At 36.4% G+C, this 23,262-nt stretch overlaps 1 protein-coding gene across 12 annotated transcripts in view; it reads left to right on the top strand.

The window, feature by feature from the left end:
- Dlg2 (discs large MAGUK scaffold protein 2) overlaps nucleotides 1-23,262 on the top strand; it is a 1,841,012-nt gene that overhangs the window by 606,044 nt on the left and 1,211,706 nt on the right. The window lies entirely within an intron of this gene.

The raw sequence follows: 23,262 nt of genomic DNA on the forward strand, positions 1-23,262 counted from the left end.
TCATTCTAAGGACTTTTAAAATCCCAATAAAATGCTGAGGGATAACATAAAGGGTGGAGTCAGAGTTTCTACTCTAGGCTATGTGAGTTCAGAATATCTGAGTATCACATGAGTATTTTGTGGAGCACTGGAAAGTCTACTTCAGTTCCATTTCTGTTTCTATTCCTCCACTTTTAGGTTATGAAGGATGAAGAAAGGTGCTAGGGTATCAATTCCTGGAAGAGAAGGGATAAACAAAGAAAACTCATGTTGGTAGATGAATTTACTTGGAATCAAAAATACAATAGGCAGTGATATTATGGACAAAGAAGAGTTAGATTTATCTCTATAACTGTAAAGGGCCAATGTTATTTTTATTATAAAATATTATATATGAAAATATCAATATAAAACAGCAAAAGTTATTTAAAAAGTAAAACACAGATAAAGTAGGAAAACAAATACATTCATATTTAAAACATAATATCCCATTCATCTTTCCATTTATTTATTCATTCAGCAAATTTTAATATCCTTCATGATGAGCCAGACACTAAAAGTATAGTAGATAATAAAATAGCTTCTTTACACCACTATGCAGTGAAATTAATATTAACAACATGTTTTGACTATAAAGAATAATATTTAAAAGGATAGGCTTGGTGGCTAAATATAACCCTAGACTTGGGAGAAAAGACAGAATTACCACATGTTTATGACCAGTTTGACTGACATAAAAATTTTTCTCAAAACAAAACAAATGAAAGGCCAAACAAAAACTAAAGGATGAATGATGTTGTGTTGAATTATTACACCATAGATATAGCACTAAGAATTTTTAAGTTTGGCATGACAAATTTTAAATATAACACACTGAGAGATGACTTGGTTCTTTGTCATTACTTAAGTGACTGTCAAATATTCCCTACTATCACTTGACTTTCATGTGCTACAGTCTTGTTACACTAGGGTGAGAAGATACCCAAGTTGGCCCCACTTCTCAGAGGAAAAGGAGAGTGTGATAGGAAGGGTCTCATTGAGAGGGGAACCAGGATGAAGGCAGCTTATGTATGTAAAAAAATAAATGTAATACATATACATAATTATATATATCAATATATAATTATATTGTATATAATTGTGTGTGTATGTACACACACATATATATGTATACACACACACCATATATATATATATATATATATATATATATATATATATATATATATATATAATATCCTTTACTGGTGTGTGTGTGTGTGTGTGTGAGTGTGTGTGTGTGTGTATTATTCCCAGGGGAAAAATACATCTTTCATTAGTGAGTAATCGGTAGCATTCAGTAATGATCACTGTCATAAATCAATGTAGATTATAAAGTCACTCAGTAGTTATGTTTTAAGGTATCATTAAAATGATAATGAAAAGCATATTTTAGTAAAAACCACATATAGTAAACCACACATATAAAATAACAAATAATAGACAATTTTTTAATATATGGGAAAACATATATTAATATAGATTAAGAATAATTATAGTAAATGAGGCTTCTTATTTCTTTAGCCTCTAGTTGTACTATTAAGAGATTCTGAACTTTCAGAGGCCAAGGAACCACACTGCCTTAAATCCAGATGCATACATTCTTTCATACATCTAGCATGAGTTAGAAAAATAGAAATTGCCTGTGAGTGTTGTTGTAATTATTTAAAAAGCGGCCTCTGGTCAAGCCGACTGTCTAGGCTACAGAGTCTCTGCCTAGATCAGACACCATGTTCAGAGGCCATAAAGCCACAAGCATACTGCAGCTATAAACAGCCAGCCAGAAACACCAGCCCTGCCACCCAGGAGTTGCCAGCATGGGAGATGGTTCTGCCAATCTTACACGCTGTCTCTGCAAGGCTGGGCAGTGCCCAGACCATCCCGCCAACCACACGGGCTCGGAACAGATGAGACTTTAATGCTCAGATTATCCAAAGGCTTTTATATTTAGTAATAATCAATAACAAGATACCCTTACAATTAGAGGTGTAACCCAATACCCAACCTAGATATACCAACTACATTTGACTGCTATAGACAGTCAAATTAGCCTCCATGTTCCCCGCTCCTCTCTTCTCTCTCTCTCTCTCTCTCTCTCTCTCTCTCTCTCTCTCCCTTAGCTCCTCCTCTTCCTTCTCCTCTTCCTCCCTTACTCCTCTTCTTCCTCTCCTTACTCCTCCCACCTTAGCTCCTACTACATATGAGTAAACAAACAAGTGAATGAATAAGCTGTGGTGGTTTCATTATGAATGGTCCCCAAGGACTCCTATGTTTGAATGCTTGGCTCATAGGGAGTAGTACTATTAGGAGGTGTAACCTTGTTAGAGGAAGTGTGTCACTGTGGAGGGCTTTGAGATCTCACATATGCTCAAGTCTGGCCAGTGTTATACAGTCTCCTTCTGCTGCCTGAGAATCATGATGTAGAACTCTCAGCTCCTTTTCCAGCACCATACCTGTGTGTACATTGTTGTGTTTCCCATCATGACAACAATACACTAAACGTCTGAAATTGTAAACCAGCCCCAATGAAATGTTTTTTTGTTTTTTTTTGTTTTTTGTTTTTTTTGTAAGAGTTACCTTGGTCTTTGTGTCTCTTCACAGCAATAAAACCCCAATTAAGACACTCAGTTTGGCTCCAAACTACATTCAAGCTTTAAAACATGAAATGTGCTGATATAATTCTCCTTTGTGATAGAGATCACCCCTTCTGTCTTTTAAAGTAAATGATGGGAAATATGTCCTTACTGTGTCATGTTTTATTGAAGATTGCTTGATTTAAAATAGAAATTTCAGAATTTGAGAAACTATTCTTGTCATTGTGTGTTAGTGACTTTTCTGGTTTTTGTGATAAACATCATGACCAAAGAAACTTTTAGAAGATAGTTTAACTGGGGATATGGTTCCAGAGTGTTATCCATGATGGTGGAGTAGAGGAAGTAGAAGACCACAAGAGGCAGGGATCAGCCATGGAAAGACCACATCTCTAATACCAAGCAGAACATAGAGCGCTCAATGCATATGGCCTGTAGATTTTGAAACTTAAAATCCACCACAGGATTCCAGTGAGACACCTATTCCAAAAATGCCACACCTCCTAATCCTTCCCACATAGTGCTACCAACTTGGGACCAAGTATTCAAACATACATATTTGTAGGGGGCCATTTTCTTTAATCTACTATACCCTATAATGGAACACATTTGAATAATGTTAAAATTGTGTATATGTGCACACATTTCTTTCCTTACAATTATTTTGTATACAACTTAATGCCTATTAATACTATATAGTTTCTCTATGTCATGTTAATACCTTTTAAAATGTAAAGTTAATTATTGAAGACAATTTTAAAATGCTGTACCTTTACAATAAAGGGAATACTGCTATTATTTTGTATTATGCTATACCCTGCCAACCTTTATCTAATGCATGCATATATATTATAGGCATATGTCTTAAAAGATGAAAACCAACTATGGACTATTTTGGACACAGTATATTTTAAACTGCTAGGAATATACTGACATATAAAAGTGCAAATAGGATGCAAAAAGGAAAACTAAGGTTCATTCTGTCATCATGTAGCCAAAATAACTACATCATACAGAGTTTGAAGTACCTGCATTGATTGAGAACATAGGTTGGGAATAACAGAGGATATCTTCTTGGGTAAGGCTAACTAAGCAAAAGGCCTAAAAATTGGAGACAAAAAGAAAAGCATGGTCTGGTTGCTAGGCAACAAAAAGTCTAAGAAAGGTCCTCTTCATGGGATACACATTGCTTTGCCCATAGCATAACATGTGCTGAGAATATGTAGCTGGAATAAACTCCTTTACTCACTGATTTCCAACATCTGGTGTGTGTCTTGTCCATACAATATGTCCCTGAACATCTTAGCTCAGTGCAGCCCAGATGGAAAGAACAGACAGCTCTGAAAATGACCTTCATGGAAGCCTCTGTGGGGACACAGTGAAACTGGGCTAGAAATGATCTGTCAGGGTCTGGTTGTCACTGACATTTTATGTCAGTGGCTTCAATTTAGTGGGGAGGAGGACTCTGAACAAACAGTAGGAAAAGCTAGGATGACATCTTTCCAGAAATAGTTTTATCTTGGGGAGAGATGCCAGGGTTTTCGGAAAGGGAGCTGGCTTAGGTCTTTTCTTTATTCTCCAGGGAGAACACATGAGATAGCCACAGAAAGTTTGAATTTTGTAAGAGTGTGAGTATTAATGGTCTCTAGAATGCTGTGTTCTGGAGGACTGATTTTTTCAGATTGTTGTTAATCATCTGCCTGATGTCTGGGAAGGAGATTGGACCTTTTGTAATTTTCTGAAATACCAGAGAAGACAAGGTCTAGTTTTGGGACTCTGACAACAGCTCTGATATCCAAAAATGTAATGTAATTACTATTTTCATTTAATTTATGTCTTTCAAATTTTGTTTAGACAAAAAGTATGCAAACCATCTTCTCAGTGTCAATTCTTTGGATTTTTGACCCATGAGATAAAAAAGAATCTCATGATTTTGTAGCAAACTAGCTTAGTAATGAGGCCTAACATGGAATGGAAAGTATCTCTATATAAAGTGTTCATTCATTACATATTTCTGTAAATATTAGTGTATTTCACTATAGAACTACTAATTGTTTAATCAAAAAGTGGCTCAAGGTGATAGTAGCAAGTGCTGGGACAGATTAGAGGAAACCCTATTACTGTACTGCCCCCTTTATCTGTCTTAGGTTTTGTCAAGCTGGAATTCTGTTGGACTACTTGAATCTGAGAAGGATAAATTAAAAGCAGGGAGATGGAGATGTACTGTCCCTCTGGCACCCTAGCTATACCTCAGCACCATGAATCACTAGGGATTTGATTTAGGAAGCCTGTAATCTTTATAATTTTCCTGTAATGCCTTTAGGGTTTCAGTTAAATATCATTGGAAAGTTATTTTTTTAAACTGGCAAAGTTTTATATTCTTTAGAGAGAGAGGGGATAGTTATCATTGACCTTTTAAGTCAAAATTTAAATGGCACATAGCATATCATATACTTACTTCTAGTAGTGACTAGAAGTTAGCATCATTAACCCTGCTCTGCCTTAACAGTGGCAGTGTTCAATGCTTCACCATAATGTGACTTCTGTTTCCCCTATTTTCTTTCTGTATCCATAGTATGCCTATCTTTTTGCAGTACCGGTTGATTGATTATCATGCTAAACAGTTATACTTCTATATTTCTATTAGACATCACTCTTAAAATGACCACTCCATTCTAAAGCATTCATTTCTTGTAGTTTTCCTCAAATCTTGCAAGTAATTTATGTCTTAATCTGAGTCTTCCCTTCATTATGAAGCCTTTACATATTTTACAGCCTCCAGGTACTTATTTAATGCCTTCTTGTAGCATTTGTTGTCTTGCTACTTCTTGATATGTAGAATTTATGACATATTTTGTTTACTTTGCCTTTTAATGTAACTATAAATATTAGGATCATGTCTTCATATTTCTTTGTACCTTTAAAATAAGCTAAATTAGGGCTCATGAAAAATTTCCCCCAAAATATCTGAACTGAGCCTAGGGATTTTTTGTATTGAAGGTAGAAACCTCAGGGCATGTACCTCTGCTTTTCCTTTTCTAAAGAAGACCCTAAACTCATTTGGGCTAGTCTTACACAATAAGCACAAATGTACCTCAGAAGGTTTCCAGTTATGGTGGGCACTTGGCCACTGAGCCACAGCTGAAGATCTTGAGGATACATGTTTGCTACTTATTGTTCTCCTCAAAATGAGAAAAGGTTTCTAGATGCAAATTTGAGCAAAGTAGACAGGGCGCTCTCCCAGGAAAGAGCAGAAGAAATGATTAATGTTGCCCTTTCTTGGAGAGATGGAAAGAGATGGAAGGCTAGAAACTAAAAAGAAAAGATATTTGTGTTTGGGGTCTCAAAAGACTTTACAAAGTGCATGCACAAAAGTGCATTTATCAAGATTCTTTGGGATGTGCACATACTTGTTACAAAATTTGGTTGACAGAATTCTGAAGACCAAGAAGTCTGAATGAACATCTGCTGTCTGCAAACTAGAAAACCTGTTTTAATTTACCGGTAGTGGATTCAGTCTGACTCCAAAGGCCTGGGATTTGAAAATGGAGGTGCTGCAGAACATCTCTCTGGGTAAAGATACAAGAACAGTGTCTTAATATCTGTGTGGTGAAGTTGGTTATCCTAGCCCAAATAAAACAAGGGAGAGAATGAAGGGAACAGGGAGGGAGAAGAAAGAGAATATTCACCTTCCTTCTGATATTTTGCTCTGAATACTAAAATGAACCAATTTCATGATGTCTACTAATAATTGTGAAGGCATAGTACTTATTTACTCTACTCATCCAAATTATAACCTATTTCTAAGGAACCCTCACAGAAGCATGTAGCAATGGTGTTAGTTGATTTGTGATGTTGACCAGAATAAGCAGAGTGTTTATTATTTGCTTGATGACCATTAGGGGCTACCAAGGAAATGGGTAGAGAAGAAAATATAAAGTGAACACAGACAAGAACAAACTGTTAATGGTCTCCTGTTGCTATTCATTCTGTCATTATTTTGGAAAAACTTTCTTGAACTATCAAAAATAGCCTTTGAACAATAGAGGCACTTTGAATTGGTTAAATTTAACTGGGCAGTTGGGATTATAACTTTTGGATTTATAAATTATAACTTCTATAGTGATCTTGCTTGCCTAACTCAAAGGAGCAAAGCAACCTTATTCATAGCCCGGGGAGACAATGTGGTGTGAAAAAGAAAAGGGAACAGTACATAGATGTGAATTTCTGTTTCAGTAACTTTCTCAGTCTCCATTTTTCCCACAGTTAGGAAGTGGAGGTGAGTACTTGATAAAATATTATTAGCTTATCAATAATAATTATTAATCTAGCTTGATGGAAGTGTACTTGCTAAGTGTTCATTCTCAAGATCTTGATTAAGTGGGCTGGATATTTATACATCTCCTGCTTCACATATTAACATAATGTCACCAATGGAAACTGAAATAATTCCATTGGGAGAAGACAGAATTGTGACTATCAGGTATAAAGAATCCATTTAAGATATTTTTATGAATATTTAACTGATTTTAAGAGTTCACTCTGAATATGAATATCATCAGTGATATGTCCATATTTCAAGACTTTCAGCATGCTTAGCTGTAGATTTCACTTGTGGGTGTTCCTCTGGTATAGGGGAAGGATGTTTTGCTTTCATATTTAATTATAACCTCACATCCACATGTTTCCAGTATATTTTTTTGGAAAGAATTTTTTATGATTTAACAAGTTAAAAAAATCTTTTCCTCAGTTTTTTTTCAAACACGAACAGATGGTGCTTTTTTGTGTCTTTTTAAGGTTGCTGTTTTCCACAGCAGCACCTAAGCTATGCATTTAGTATAATATAACTGAAAAATATAAAAAACAGAAGTGTCCACATAATTTTGAGTTTATATCAACAGTTCTACCTTACTAGGTGTTTACTGTGCATTTTGGTCGCATTTGTGTGGACACATGACAGCATTGGAACTGGGAGAATCTGAGCTCATATACTGCTTAAAATGAAGCTTAAAATGACAATGCAAATTTAATTTTAAATAGCCTGTAATTTAAAGCAAATATGCCCCAATTATGCATTAACATATGTAATACTTTATACTTGATCATAATTGACAAGATTGAATGTGAAGAATAAGAGCAATAAATTTGATCTTTCAGACATTTTTATTATTCTCCCCAGCCATTGTGTCTTTCCTCTATCAATCACTGACTCTTAACCAAATGAACTGCTTAATTAAGGTGATGACAGGTACTTGGCCGAGATACTGGCTTCTTCTCTGTTGTGCAAGGTCCATTCCAGTGTTACACTAAAATATAGATGTAAATAATTTAATCATTTATGGCCATCCCTCCCACAAATCACTTCTAACAGTGGCACCAGTGATATTTAGGGCAATCACCGTCATTGTCCTCTGAATTTTAAAACACAGGTACAGGATCTGGAATAAAATTATCAATTTTTATTCTTTGCTCATAACATTATCTAACCATAGTAAACTATGTGTAATGGTCAAGCAAATTATCTTGTTCCTTTTGTAATTTTGATAGTTTGCAGGTAATTTATTTTCTCTATGCGTTTAATTTTTCTTAAAATGAGAAATTTGAAAACATTTTGCCTTCAACAACTATCCTGAATGTGGGATATGAAGAGACACTGTTAACAGAAAATAAGAAAAAGCTTCTGCACTTAACCAAGCAGCCCCAGTTGGTATCTCAGTCCTGCCCATCCTTCAAAGCTTCCTTGACATCCCTGGGTTAAGCTCATGATGCTCTTCCTTTGAATTCTCTCTAAGGGATTTGTAACCTTGTGAGTCTATCTCTCTCAGGATGGTGCAAGCCTCATGGGAACAAGAATTCTGCTTTATTCATTTTAAGTCTCCTGACCCCTCTGCATTACCCAGTGAACAAACAGTACTTAGTAACCATTTTGTAGAAATAATGTTATTAGATTTCAAGAAAGACAATATCTCTCCTGGTCTCTTATGAATGTTATTGTGTTGTTATACCAGTTCTTACATTTTCTCTCAGGTAATGGCTTGAAAATCTTTCTGGTCTAGGAATACTGCATCCTGACCTGGATCAGCATGCCCTGAAAAGGCTGGTTTTATGATGATTGAGGTTGTCATTACTGATAGATATCAGGAGTGCGTTGCTATGCATGCTTTTATGTGATAGCTCCATTTTGCAGTTCGGCAAATGGAGGTTTTAAGGACCAAGACTCAAAGTCAGTTCTATGATGTTTTAGTAAAACATTATGCTGTATTACCTTCACACCATCCTTGCCTTTATGTATACCAGAAATTCATTAGGTGTTGGCTGGTTACAACATTTTATTAATACCCTGTGAGAAGTTTAAAAGTCATTTATGATAAACTCTTTGCCTCCCACCCAGTAGGCCACAGTTCTTGCTCAAGTGCTGATCTATGATGCTGATATATGTATCATCTAGATCAGCTAGTGAAAATGAAAAATGACAGTGGTGAGATTAGAAAAATCCACTTTCTACTGAGGAATTTGAAAACTATTTTTGGAAATGCACCTGAAATTTGTAGTATGGTAAAGCTAGATCTTAAAGGCAGCATTGAGTGATCTCCCTTCACACACTCATTGCTTTTGAAATATTTTAGGATTTCAAAGCCAAAATGCTTAAAGAGCTCTGAACGAATGGCTGCCTGGTTTATTTTCTGCAATTTAGGGATTATGTAATACTTCATTTTAACTCCTTATTTATAAACCAGAATATAATAATTGTTTGAAGACTAGTTTTAAATTTTTGTTCTTTAGACAACTCATCAGTGTACCCACAACACAAATGGGTTCTGAATATAACTGAAATACTTAACTGAGGTATATATTGTATTAAAAAGACACTTAACATTTAAAAAATACATTTTTCCCCAAATTTTTAGCACCCTGCAGTAAAAAAGTACATATTTGTACTGGTTTTGTAATTGTACACTTAGTGAAAAAAGTCAGAATAAATAAACTCACTCTAAAATGTTTTATTATTGAATTTTTAATTGCAATATTCTTTTGTAGAATGTCATATATGTATAAGATGAACGGTGATCATACTTAACCCCCATTCCCCTTCAAATTCTGCCACATTTATCTAAAAGTTTACCAATTAGCCATGATGGTTATAGCAGTATAACAGAATAACAATGACATAACTGTTATATAGTAACAACTTTTTAATTGGATTTGAGGCTTGCTTCATAAGAGAGAATTTCATGTATAGTGAAAAGTCATGGCAAGATCAACAGCCATGGCAGGGGAGGTCATGGGCCCTAGGGTGCAACCTACTATTGTTATTTTGAATGACTATTCTGTCAAATTGCCTTCTAAATATTTATGTTTATACCCTTATGTATGCACTCCTCTAAACTTTGGTTAGATAAGCTTCTTTTGTCAGTGGAGAACAGTCAACACAGAGATGAAAGATGTGTCAAAGTGCTAAGAGTAATAGACTGAGTATTCATACTCTAAATGGGGCATCTTTATCAATCACTCCTTGCACACAAGACTCAGGGAATATCATGAAAAAAGAAAAATACTGTAAGATCTGGAGGGTAGGTAGGAGTACTATGACATGTTAACATCTGAACATGACTTGGGCGTGTCAGTCAGAAACTCAAAGCAGCTATAGTTACCTGTACAAGATCAAAAATGTCAAAATCCTGATAAAGATAATGGAGATACTTTCCAGGTCTCTCCCTTAAATCTATTTTAAATCTCCCTGAAAATCTATTGACAGTTGATAGCTCCTGGGCATGGAAAAACATTCTCTTCAGAGGATAAGGCCATGGGAGTTTGCCTATGCTCCAGTGGGGACTCCCATGAACATATAGACAGCACCAAGTGGACGTAGTCAGCTATGGGGGGAAGGAGAGGGGGTTATGAGAATAACAAAGCTGGGTCAGGATTGGGGTATTCTCAAAGAATCACTCCTGTCACAAAGACCTTCCTCCATCTCTCACATTTCTTTGTGTAAGAGAACAAAAAATAGAGCTGCTATATTAAAAACTTCAAAAGAATAAAGATGCTGATTTCAAAGTCCAATCTCAAATCATGCAGCTCACAGGACAAAGTAAGTAAAGGGATCTAGTGTCCTCTACAAAGTCAAACTACAGGCTGGGTCCTCAGGGCTATCTATTCCACTCGCCTCTGATCTCTTAGACTTCTCTCTTTTTTTTGTAAGGATCTACAAGTGTGTGTTCTTTTAGCCTTCCTTATTCTACTAGGATAAGTTTTCATGTCACATGAATTTCTCGCTCAGAGAAGACCATTTTTGTTTCTTTTTATGGAAGGAAAGAATCCCAAACTTTTCCTGATTCTGGAAGGGAATGAAACCCTGAATAACCGCTTTGCCTTTCTCCTTCATCTTTCCTTTGGTTTCAGTTCCAAAGCCTGTCTTCCCAAAAGCCCTGTCTACCCAAGCTGTTCCTTGGGAACATGCTTCAGAATTTGCTGTTGCCACAGTCTTGATTCTTTGTTTTCCTTGGAGATTTCTGTCCTTAAGGAATGTATATTTTGCCACTTAATGGCCCATATCAGATCCCTATTTCTTAACATTTAATTTCAAGGGTCAGAATTAGTCCTTTAAGAATGGATGAGAATTGTCCAAAGTAGCCAGCATTTTATAAGAGCAGCTCAAATCTAATAATAATAATAATAATTAAGAACCAACCATTTGGTTCCTAAAAAGCTAGTGAACAAGAAAAGTCATAACAGCTACAGGAGTTGTAGTAGTTTATAAAATGGCAGCGTGAGGGGTGGGGATGGTGGGCCCTGCCATGATGTTTTCCTGAACAATCAAGACATGCAACAGGCCTAATATAAACAGAAATTTATTTAGGACATAGAGAAGAGGTAGAGTCAGAGAAGGGAGGGGGACAGAGAAGGAGAGGAAGAGAAAGGAGAGAGGAAGAGAAAATGAGAAAAAGAGGCTGGCCAGTGACACATGGGGAAGAGAGAGGTGGGAGAATAGGTAGAGAGAGAGGAAAGATGGAGAGTCCTTTTCATGTGTGAACCAGGCTAGTACCTGGGTGTTGCTAAGTAACTGTTGGGCAGAGCCTAGAGGAAATGCTAACTGGGGTTGTCGAAGTCGAGGGATTCTGAACAGTATTTTGGGACACCCCAACCCAGGATAATGTGGGGAGTTATCAGGGACATAGATGTAACTTAGATAAACCTGGAGTTACTTTTTGCCCCTAGTAGTTTGCTTTTAATGCCTTTTGCCATCTAACTTTCTTACTTCTCCCCCTGCCATCACTGTGCAGCAATCTGTCATACACCTCGACTTATACCTTGGAACGGTTTAGAGATATTTGAAAATATTTAGAAATATTCTTTGTTGCTATGGACTGGAAAGAATTGCTGGTTTTTTTTTTTTGTGGAAGGAGATCAGAGATACTAAACATCAAAAAAAATGGGAAGTAGCATAATTTTCAACTCACAATATTAGTAATTGCTTATTCAGGAAACACTAGACTGCCAATAACTATAATACCTGCCCCCTTGTCCTCTTCTGCCCCATTGTGATGGTATGCATGAGTGTCCACTGGCATTGCAAGGAGCAACAAACAGCAATATTAAAAAGAAACAAACATTGGATTCCTATGAGGCTAGGTTCCAACATTATCATTCAGTTACTAACTTTGATGACAAAGCATGGTGACATTGGCAGATTTGGAATCATTGATGATCACAAAGTTTAAGGGATTGTTGTTTACCCCAAAGATGGGTTAAAAAGAATGTGATCAGACCCAGAATTGATCTGCAGTTCAAAGACCTAGAAAAGTGCCAGACTAATCTACTCCTGATCTGTCAGTTTGACTTTATTGTACTGAACTTAGCTGACATCAGGGTACACAAAGAAGGAAGCCAGCCAGAAATGCGGTAGGAAAATCCTGGGATTCTTCACTTAAGAATGTAAAACTTTTATAGAAATAAAATGTCCTGGGGAAAAACACTGAATCTTGAGTTGGGGGGTTGATTTATTTATCCTGGATCTCTGAAGCCTGCTTCAGGACCCTGTCAAGGACAAGTCTATAATATACTTCATTTGGTTTCACACAAAAAAGGGGAGGAAAATTTGGCAAAGAGAAAGCCAAGAAGCATGTTTGTCTGTATATTTCTTTCGCCACTGCTGGGAAGCCAATGTTGAGAACATGTCTTAAGCAGGCCAGAGAAAGCTGTTTGCCAAAATGATCCCAGCTAGAAAACTAAAAGCCCTGCCAGGCTTAAAGAAAGAATGTTTGTAGCATTTGTTTCTTTCTTCAGTGCTGTTACATTGTCAGACAGAGAGAATGTGAAAGGATCCACGCTGGCTGAAGTTGTCTAGGTGAGTGTTGGCGGAGGTGTTTGGAGAGCAGTGATTATGGAAGATTTCTGCTTGATGAAATAGAAAAAAGACTATTTTAATTTTTCCTTGAAGAAAAAAATCTGTACTTTTAGCAGTAGAGAGCTTTGCTATTTAGTAACTATCCAGTAAGAACGGTTCAGAGGAAAGAGACAGAGAAAAGTAAATCCTGGAGCCGTGGGGGTTAGGCGAGGTAAAGGAGGGAAGAGAAACGACAGAAACAGAAAGCAGATTGTACAGCTACCAGTTAGTTAAGGATTTGAATTTCGCCTTCACGCCTGATCTACTTTAGGAAACTTCAGTGTTCATTCATTTCAGCTCATTTTTTTAAAGAGGCAAAAAGGAATCAGTATTTTATTCATTACAGAAATAGAAAGTCATTTATGATATGCCTATTTTTTAAAACAAAGTTTGGTAATTTTAAACTATTCATTAAAATATCTGATAAGAACAAAGATCTACCTGATGTAAACCTGTTGTTAGGTCTTTTTTTTTTTTTAATATGTTTATTTTATGTATGTGAGTACGCTGCTGCTCTCTTCAGAGCTCTTCTTCAGACACACCTGAAGAAAGAATCAGATTCCATTACAGATGGTCGTGAGCCACCGTGTGGATGCTGTGAATTGAACTCAGGACCTCTGGGAGAGCAGTCAGTGCTCTTAACCACTGAGCCATCTCTCCAGGCTCTTGTTGTTAGGTCTTACATCACATTCTTACTTAAATTCTATTGAAAGAATGTCTAGAAACTGTCTCAGTATCAAAGGCCTGTGAGAAATCTTCATTAACACCCATGCTTACCTCCAGACATGCTGTGGAAGAGCAATACTGTAACAGGCATTGGAGTACACGCTCTTAGTGTCTGAAACTGGATTTTTAAAAAAATGAAGTGCCAAAGGTCTCTGAACTGAATAGCAAGTCATTTTATTTGACTTTTTAATATCATGTCTTGGAATGTTTTCAAAATCAAGCCTTGTAACGCATTGTCAAGAGGACATAATAGGAGCCTCTGCAAATGTCAAGGCAAAGGTCACATCTGACATATTTGTCTCCAGGTTTGGCTAGCAAGAAATTTTGTCATTTTCTTGTCCCCAACTTACTTATCCCCTAACTTTCCTCAGTTAGTATAAAGATAGGATAACAGATCTGGCTCCTGGTTGGTCACAATATGCTGCTGTGTTATTTTTGGTTATATTCTCATATTCTTCATACAGTTACTTGCCAGTAGATCTGGCTCACCAGGATATAAACTTGGTTTCTTTTTCTGTGTGTTGTCGTTGTTATTTGTTTGTTTTGTTCCAACTCTAACTTTCAGAAATTTGCCTTATATAATAGTAGATGCTCAGCAGTTGTTTGCCGGAAGAAATGAGTAAATTGTCTTCTTAATAATTCTGTGCAGCAAGCCCAAACACAGTAAAGTATGGAAAGAATTTGGGCTATGCTGAAATTTTATGTGCATGATCCTCAAGTCAACTAGTATCTGTACAAACATTCTGGGCGTTCTTAAAAAAAAAGTGAAAAGGTTAAAATTTTCATTGATGCTCAGGTCCTAAGCTGCTTAGATGCTCTTTGGAAGAAAAAAATGGTGCCATTGCAGCATTTACTATCTGAAGCAAGGGTGTGTGCCATTCCATTCATTTGTAAAATATATCTTCAACCTCTGAGCAATGAGCCAGTGTGACGCAATGTTTTTAATCCTTTAATGATCTTATATTTATGCTGGCTAGAATGGTGAGAAATCCAGCTTTTACAACCTTAAGGCAAACAACTACCTCTCAGGCTATGCAGGTTGCACCATTTAATTTTCTGTGCAGATGGCTGACTGACATAGGAAACAGATTTGAAGTAAGGGACCAGGAAAAATTGGCACTTCAATGACTCTGCTTCCTAGTGGGGTGTGGAAAGTGAGTCCTCAACACCCCCCCCAAGGCTTTTGTGTCACAGGCTAGCCCATGAGCCTTCTGCTGACATTTTCCTGCACATTTCCCAGGGTCAGGTTAGGGCTTTCTTCATTCATCTTAATGATGATTTCTTTCTCTAGTATTTGTTGATCTCAGGTGAGCTACATCTGTTCCATCTATTCCCATTTACTGTGATGATGACATTCTCTCTTTGTTCCAAGTGATTCACAGTATGATCATTATACGGGCTTTTCAAAACTCACTTCATCGTACCCCTTTTATTTTCAACTTGCTTGTTAAGGGCCTTTGAAATTGGTTAATTTCCTAGACTGTCACTGATTTGGAATTTTTCTAGAAACATCTGCCAGTATAGAATGTTTTATGGTAAGTGTTTATCCATTTGAATAGCAGAACTCAAGACTCCAAGAAAGTCATGGGATTTAAAAACAAATTTACTTTCCATATTTTGATTAATCTGTATTTTGAACCTAAGATTTGACACTTTGTAATAAATGGACAGTTGCAGCCTTATTTTTGAAAGATGACACATAAAACATTCTGAGACATTGGCATGCAATCATAGGGACAATCAATACTAATGATTACTCACAGTTGAAACTGCTAGTGGTAAACCTCAATAATTTTGCTTTAAACAGCCTCATTCTATGGCTTCCATTGTTCAAGACTCACTTTGCTCCCTACCAATCATGTTTGAAATGTGCTGTAATTGTAACTTCTCATTGATGTGACTCTAAAAGAACAGCTTAAAGGAAGAAGAATTTATTTTATCCTTGAATTCAGTGATTCCAATTCATGGTTGGTTGGCTCTACTGTTTTTAAACATGCCATAAGGCAGAAAGGTTATGGCATGAAAGCATGGCAGAGGGAAGCTATTGTCTTCAACCAGCAAAGAAGCCAAGAGGGAAAGGGACCAGAGACTAGAATGCTACATGTGTCCTAGTTCCTCTAGTCAGCCTCATCTCTGAACACTTCCACCACATCTGTATAATGTCACTTAATGGCTCCATTCAACCATGAAGTTGGAGTTCATGTGATTTACCAAAAGCTCAACATCTGTGGATCAGCAGACAAGGCTTCAGCATACGTTTTAAGGCACACTTCTTATCCAAACTGTAACACATGTAACATGTATATCTGTTACTTAATTTTGTCTGCCTCTTGACATTTTTTATGGTTAGAACTCACACACACACACACACACACACACACACACACACACACACACACACACACACGCTGTACACAGCTCATAACATCAGCTCAACATAACACCAGCTATTTACTCAGTCCTGAATATAAGCCTTCCTTCCTCTCCAGCCTATTTTAAAGATAAAATTGCCTTGTGTTTTCCCAGTAGCTCACGGTATAAAATATATCATGTTTTTGTTAGTTTGTTGTTACATAAAATAGTGATTTGGGCATTCCTAGGGGTTTAACTGAACCAAAAGTTATACCCTATTTGTGAGGACAGATGTGTTATAAGAATTTATCTGAGGAGCATATGATCATTGTTGGACTTATGGCTGAAGCAGACCTGGAAAATCCTCTGGCCATCAAAGTTATTTGCTGAGAAGCCAAGGAAAGCAGGAGGCAGCCTGGAGAAGCATGGTATTTCAAGAGGTAATTTTTGTGAAGGGTTCACTCTCTTTATTTGGAGGAGACACTTTGTTCCTAATAACTATTCTTCATTGTAAAAGTACAATCCAAACCCACATCATACACGATTATGTGCTATGCCCTTGAACAAAATGAAGTACTAGTCCTTGTTCTACTGCTGGGAGGTGAGCTTAGAATTTCCATGGTAAACCCATTTTACAAGTAAAACACCAAGGGAGAAAACTGGATAAGCTTCTCCTATTTAACTAAAGAAAACCTTGATCATTGCTCACTTGTTCACTTGTTACACTTTTCTATTAGCAAAGACCTGTGATAATTTCTAGGATAATTCAGTACAGTTTATTTCTCATCAGTCAACATAGTGAGATGGGAGCCTGCTATATTAAAAAGACCAACTTAAATTAGTTATATATTCTTGAGTTAATTGCTTAATTTGTTTAATTTTTAAAGATTCATCTAAAATATGGGATTTTAGAAAAGGACACACAGAAAAGAATAAAAGAAAAAAATGCAAGGCAAAACAGCTTACTCCTTCTAACAGAAAGTTCATTGTTGAGTGGCAGACAGCATCCGATCGATCCGTGGTAGAAATAGATACCTCGACAAAGATGGTACATTTTCATCATTTGCTTTTCTTCTATTTCCTAAATGACCAAGGCCTTATTGGATTCAAAGCCCTTAATCTTCTAAATTACCATTTAGTCATGCACATGACCTGTGTTTTTCTGAGATTCTCACTGTTTATTCTGTCTTCCCCAAAATGCCCCATATGTCTCTATGAAATTAGTTAACCCTTATTTACTACTACAAGCTTTCATCTTCTACAGAAAGTTTAATCCTGCACCACTGACCTGTATATACAACTGCCTAACAAGCCTCTTCACTGTGATGACTTACGGGAGCATCAGATCACATCCCAAAGTTTATAGTTTCCTACTGATCAACCTACTCCTCCAGTGTTCTCCAACATAGGGGGATTTTCCAATCCATTTAGTATTTGATCATACCAATTCCAATGACTTCTTTTTTATCTGGCCACCTTTAATGCATCAGTTTTGACTCCTCAGTATTTCTTAACTGTGTCTTTTACTATCCTGCCACCAGTTTAATTCAAGACATCATCTTTTTGCATCCTTTCTTATACTGATAAATCTATACTGCATGCATTAGACAGAATTCTGTACAGTTATTTATGTATCTGCAATATTCAACATTTCTTTCTTCTAAGGGTCTTCTCCTTTCATTTAACTGTCAGTTTAATTTACTATTCTTTCAAGGAAGCATTCCTTGACTGCTCACAAATAGAATTCTCTATTACATAGTCTCAGGAACCTTCTTTGTATTGTCTTTAGTTTGCTTCATTAAACTTTAAGGTTGGTGAAGTTAAATGTCAGATGTTTTTAGAAATTGATCTGTCTTGTTTCCACCATAGGGAAATATATACTTTAAAAATATGTAATGCAAAAGACACACAAAAAACCCACTGAGTACAATTGTGTATACTTCCTGGATCTAGCAGTCTTTGTAAACATGGATAACATCCCATGTTTATCCCTCTATGTTTTTTTATTGGATATTTTCTTTATTTGTATTTTAAATGTCATCCCTTTTTCTGGTCTCCTCCCCCGAAAACCCCATATCTCCTCCCCCTCCCTCTGTTTTATGAGGGTGTTTCTTCACCCAACCACCCACTGCCGCCTCCCTGCCCTGGCATTTCCCTACTCTGGGGCATTGAGCCTTCACAGGACCAAGGGCCTCTCCTCCTATTGATACCCAACAAAGCCATCCTCTGCTACATATGCAGCTGGAGCCATAGATCCATCCATGTGTACTCTTTGGTTGGTGGCTTAGTCCCTGGAAGCTCTAGGGGTCTGGTTAGTTGATGTTGTTGTTCTTCCTATGGGTTGAGAACCCTTTCAGTTCCTTCAGTCCTTTCTCTAACTCCTTAATTGGGGATCCCTGTACTCAATCTAATGGTTGGCTGCAAGCATCTGCCTCTGTATTTGCCAGACTCTGGCAAAGCCTCTTAGGAGACAGCTATATCAGGTTCCTGTCAGAAAGCACTTCTGGGGATCCACAATAGTGTCTGGGTATGGTGACTGTATATGGGATGGATCCTCAGGTAGGACAGTCTCTGGATGGCCTCTCCCTCAATCTCTAAAGCTTCCGCCTTTCAGAAATCTTTAGATTTTACTAATAGCTTTCTTTTCCTGGAACCCTGATAACCTTTTCAGTTAACTGAGAATCTATGTTTCAGTGTTAGATTTCTGAGGAAAAATTTTTCATCAAGATTCTTGTTCATAAGAAAAAGGACAAATAATGTCAGTGTTTAGTTTTCCCTTGTGAAACATCTGTGTTTGTATTTGGACTTTAGCGCTTCCATAGATCTTTATAAAGTCAGGTCATTTTAGTTAGATGTGGTATTTTGGAAAATTAGCCACAATGATGAATGTTTCTGCTTCGTATCCATGGACTAGACTGTGGTCATTTCTTTGGTTTTTAGTTGATCTGGTAATTTTAGTTAGAGGAGTATCTGGCCCATCCATGGCCACACATTAAGGTTTAATATATTGTTTTTATGAAAAATAACTAAGATTTCCAAAGGGTGTGTGTTGTTAAGTCAGCCTCAATACATATTCCAAAAATACTAAGAAAGTACTCGAAGACCATAGCTTTATTTATGATAACAAATTTCTAGTGAGTGGCTCCCTTTCAACATTTCGGGAAATTTGGTTTTTGTGTATAAAACGTTTCAAAATCCATCAGGATTGAATGTCTTCTATGCTCACAGGCTTAACCTGGTTTTCCCTTCATGGTTTTGGCAAATGTATTAGTTACTGTGTAATTTTGTGGATTATCATATACTTTGTGGTTTAAAGCAACACACATTTGTGATATTACATTTTCCGATATCACATTTCCTAATGCTTGAAGATTTTCAGTAATAAAGGAGGGTTTCAGCAGGGATGCAATTTCTCTAGAGGCTTCAAAGGTAAATCTCTTCATCTTTCTATATTCCATAGGATACCTGTATTCCTTGGTCCTTTGCCTTCCAAGTACATCCTTGGCTTCCACAACACGGCTCTGTTTTTAACTGCTACCATCTGCTGTCTCCTATATGGATCCTGTGGTTTATACTGGGCTCACCACGACAGCAGGATACTTCCCATCTCAAGTTCCTTTTCTAAGCCACAAGGGTATACATTCTTGTGTCACACAAAGGAACATATCTGAGGTTCTGGGAATTCGTGCATATATATCATACAGGGGCTGGTATTTTTCTACCATACTGAAGTATATTTAAAATTTCCATATTTATTAAAAACTCCAGTCAGACAAAATTAAAGTTCAGAGATAGAAGTTATAGCTCATCTAATTTTTTAAATCTTAGTGCCTTAATGTCATGTGTCTCCTCTCCCTCCCCAAATGCCATGTATATATCACAGCTGCTTGTTATTTGTTAAATTAATTTTCTGTCTGCTCAAATGTGAAGAATCATCATTTGTTGGCTTAAACTAGGTATCTGATCAATAAAAACTATCTTCTGAAACTTTGGAGAGAGTCAAGCAGTTTAATAATTTGAGACTACACCCTTTAAAATTACATATAAAACTCTGCTATATTATAGGTTAAAAAATTTTTTAAAGTGCACCTTAGATGTTATCCCGTTGTTTAAATCATTGCTGACCTCCTCAGAGAGAAGTGGGTATTACTTCTACTTTGTTATGACAGTATCGTGTGTACTACTGTATTACAGCATTTACTACATTGGCGTATTGATCTGTTTATTTCCCAAACTACCTGCAAATGTCCCAAAGGCAAGGAGTGTGTTCTTGCTTTCCTTAGTACTGATGCTGGCTGTAGTCATTACTAACGTGGTGGTACATTCATGTTCTTTCCTGAAGGAATGAGTCTGTATAACCCTTTCTAGGCACTAGCTGACTAGCTACATCTTTACACTGATGGCCTAATGTGATAATAAGATAGGCTGAATGAATATAGAAGGATAGCTAGAGGCCATCTCCAGTACCTGGAAAAACAAATTTTTTTTGCATATTCACTATAAAGGAGGTTATTACCTTATTTTCTCTCATAAAACAGTGCAATGTAATGGATAGAGCAGATTCACATGTATGCAATGTGGATTATTGGTAGAGTAAACATGGAATCATAGAAATTAAATAAACTGCAAAAACGTTAGTGAAAATTTAAAATATTGTCTTAAGTGAAAAGAAATTTGATCTGAACTTGGAAATTCTATAGGTAAGTTTAGGGCGGATGAATCTGTTAGACTTAAGTGTCCTAGTAGATGTACTTCCTGTCACACTCTCTTTCAGCTTGCATATCTACATAGATAAATAACATGCTTTTACTTGCTAGTTATCTTCACCCTTTGGCTAGTGAACAACTCTTGTTACCATTTGTTGGCATTTCGTTGTAGCTGTAAGAGGTTTAACTATAGATTCAGACCTACCAAAATGCTATCTATCGTATTGTACATAGTGCTCCTTTAGCTTCTAGAATGTGAATAACAGATTAAGCCAAGTGTGTGTGTGTGTGTGTGTGTGTGTGTGTGTAATTAAAGAAAATATTCTACCAGCTAAATATATTATTAAAATATATTCTGAGAAACAGATTGAGAAGATAGCTGAGCTATTTCCAGGTTTAAGACAGCATAGTATAAAAATAAGAAAAACAGTGCTAGGATGAATGAGAACAGGGAATGAGACAGTGAATCAGTCTCCATGTGATACTTCTTTGTCAGTGGCTAGCTGCATTGTAACACTGACTGAGGAACACAATAATAAGACAGGTTGAAAGATTATTTTTAAATGACCAGAATCTATCTCCATTACCTGGAAAACAAATGTAAGCACATGTCATACTAATGAGGATCAATAAGTCATTTTCTAACATAAAGCATAGTATAGTGTATGATCAAAGAGCAACATATGCATATTCTGAATTATTGATAGAGTAAGCATGGCATCAGAGGAATTAAGAAAACATATGCATGTCTACCTATGTATATGTATCTATACATACACAGGCATATTTTTTCTTTCTTGATTTCTTGAGACAGAGCCAGGCTCACTTTTGTTCACCATGTGAGCTACTATACTTAATGGTTTTCTGAACTACTCTGACATATGCTTGGAGTCCTGAGACCCATTCGATGGATGCTGATGTTGATCCAGCATTCATCCCTTTTCAGTGCTCTACATAGTTAAGTTTCTAAGACTCCAGTCAAGAGACCCTGGCACCAGAGACCCCTGATGTAAGATCTTAACACAGGGAGTATGGAGAAAGCTCTGCATATCAGCTTTCTTCAGCTCATATCTGAGTCATCATGTTGATGAGACTTTATGGATGTAGCTTCTGACATCCCTAAGAGGCAGAATATCAGGGAGTTTGCTGTAAGATTGTGTCTCCTATGAAGCTGCTCTATGATGTTCCTGGAGCCTTAGAGGTTTTATAGATTTATCTACTGGGACCTGGCCCCACAACTTTGCATTTTGATCAGTTGTAATTCTGGTAAGTTTTTTTTTTTTTTTTAAAAATGTTTTATTTATTTATTTTATATATGTGAGTATACTATAGCTGTCTTCAGACATACCAGAAGGAGGGATGGGGTTCCATTATAGATAGTTGTGAGCCACCATGTGGTTGCAGGTAATTGAACTCAGGACCTCTAGAGAGCAGTCAGTGCTCTTAACCACTGAGCCATCTCTCTAGCCCAGAAGATTCTTAATAATAGTTAACTTCTTGTTCCTTGTTTGTTGGTAATGTCAGCTCCATGTCTAAAATGTATAATAGGCATCTATGTCAGACATATGCTTATCCCTGATGGAACAGAGTAATGTATTAAGAGGATAATCTTATATTTGTATTTTGTCATATTTTGAATAAAAGGATCAAAAGATTTATATATAAGGCATATATTATAATATATGACATATATGTTGCTATATATGCATAGATTAATACATAAAAGTATTTATTATATCTACATGGCAATGTATATTAATATGCACAAATAAGGAAAGATATTAATATATATTCTCATCCAACTATGTGATAGATTATTAGTGTCCTATGTCACTGTGAGGTATTTAGGGAATGATTCAGAAGAGATCAAGAGGAATGGTTCTCAAGTAGATATTTTTCTCTAAAGAAAATTTAAAAATCATGTCATTCTGTTAACCCACTAATTTGAGGGAAGAAGGAATATGACATTTAGAAAGTTGTTACAATGTCTTAGTTCTTTTCCCATCTTAGTGACATTTTAAGGATAGAGAGAAGATTCTTGCACAGGAGCAAATATAATGGTTGAGGTCTCTGAGAGTTTTCATTTAGCTTCATGGAGATACCTATTTCTACTTCTAAAACCTTACTGTCCATAGGGCTTTATATACTTCATGTGTTTTCTTTGAATGATGTGATTCACTAGCATTTTGCTAAAATATTAACCACTCATAGTCTATATATTTCTATATTTTCATGACATGGGGTGCTAACAACTGTGTATAAGTAATATTGATGTTAATATAGTTCATGAAAACCCTATTTTATATCTCCTTGCTTCATGGAATTTCTTTTTGTTTCAGTCACCCATGTAATAAACAAGAAAGACTATGGAATTGGCTGTTTCCATCATTGGGGTGACATACTGGCATCTTGGAAGTGCAATACATAATAAAAAAGAGATTTTGTGGTTAAATATAGGATTTTTTCTATAATATGTTGATCTATC

This window comes from Arvicanthis niloticus, chromosome 1 (assembly GCF_011762505.2).
Source record: "Arvicanthis niloticus isolate mArvNil1 chromosome 1, mArvNil1.pat.X, whole genome shotgun sequence".
In the NCBI taxonomy this organism is placed as follows: Eukaryota; Metazoa; Chordata; class Mammalia; order Rodentia; family Muridae; genus Arvicanthis; species Arvicanthis niloticus.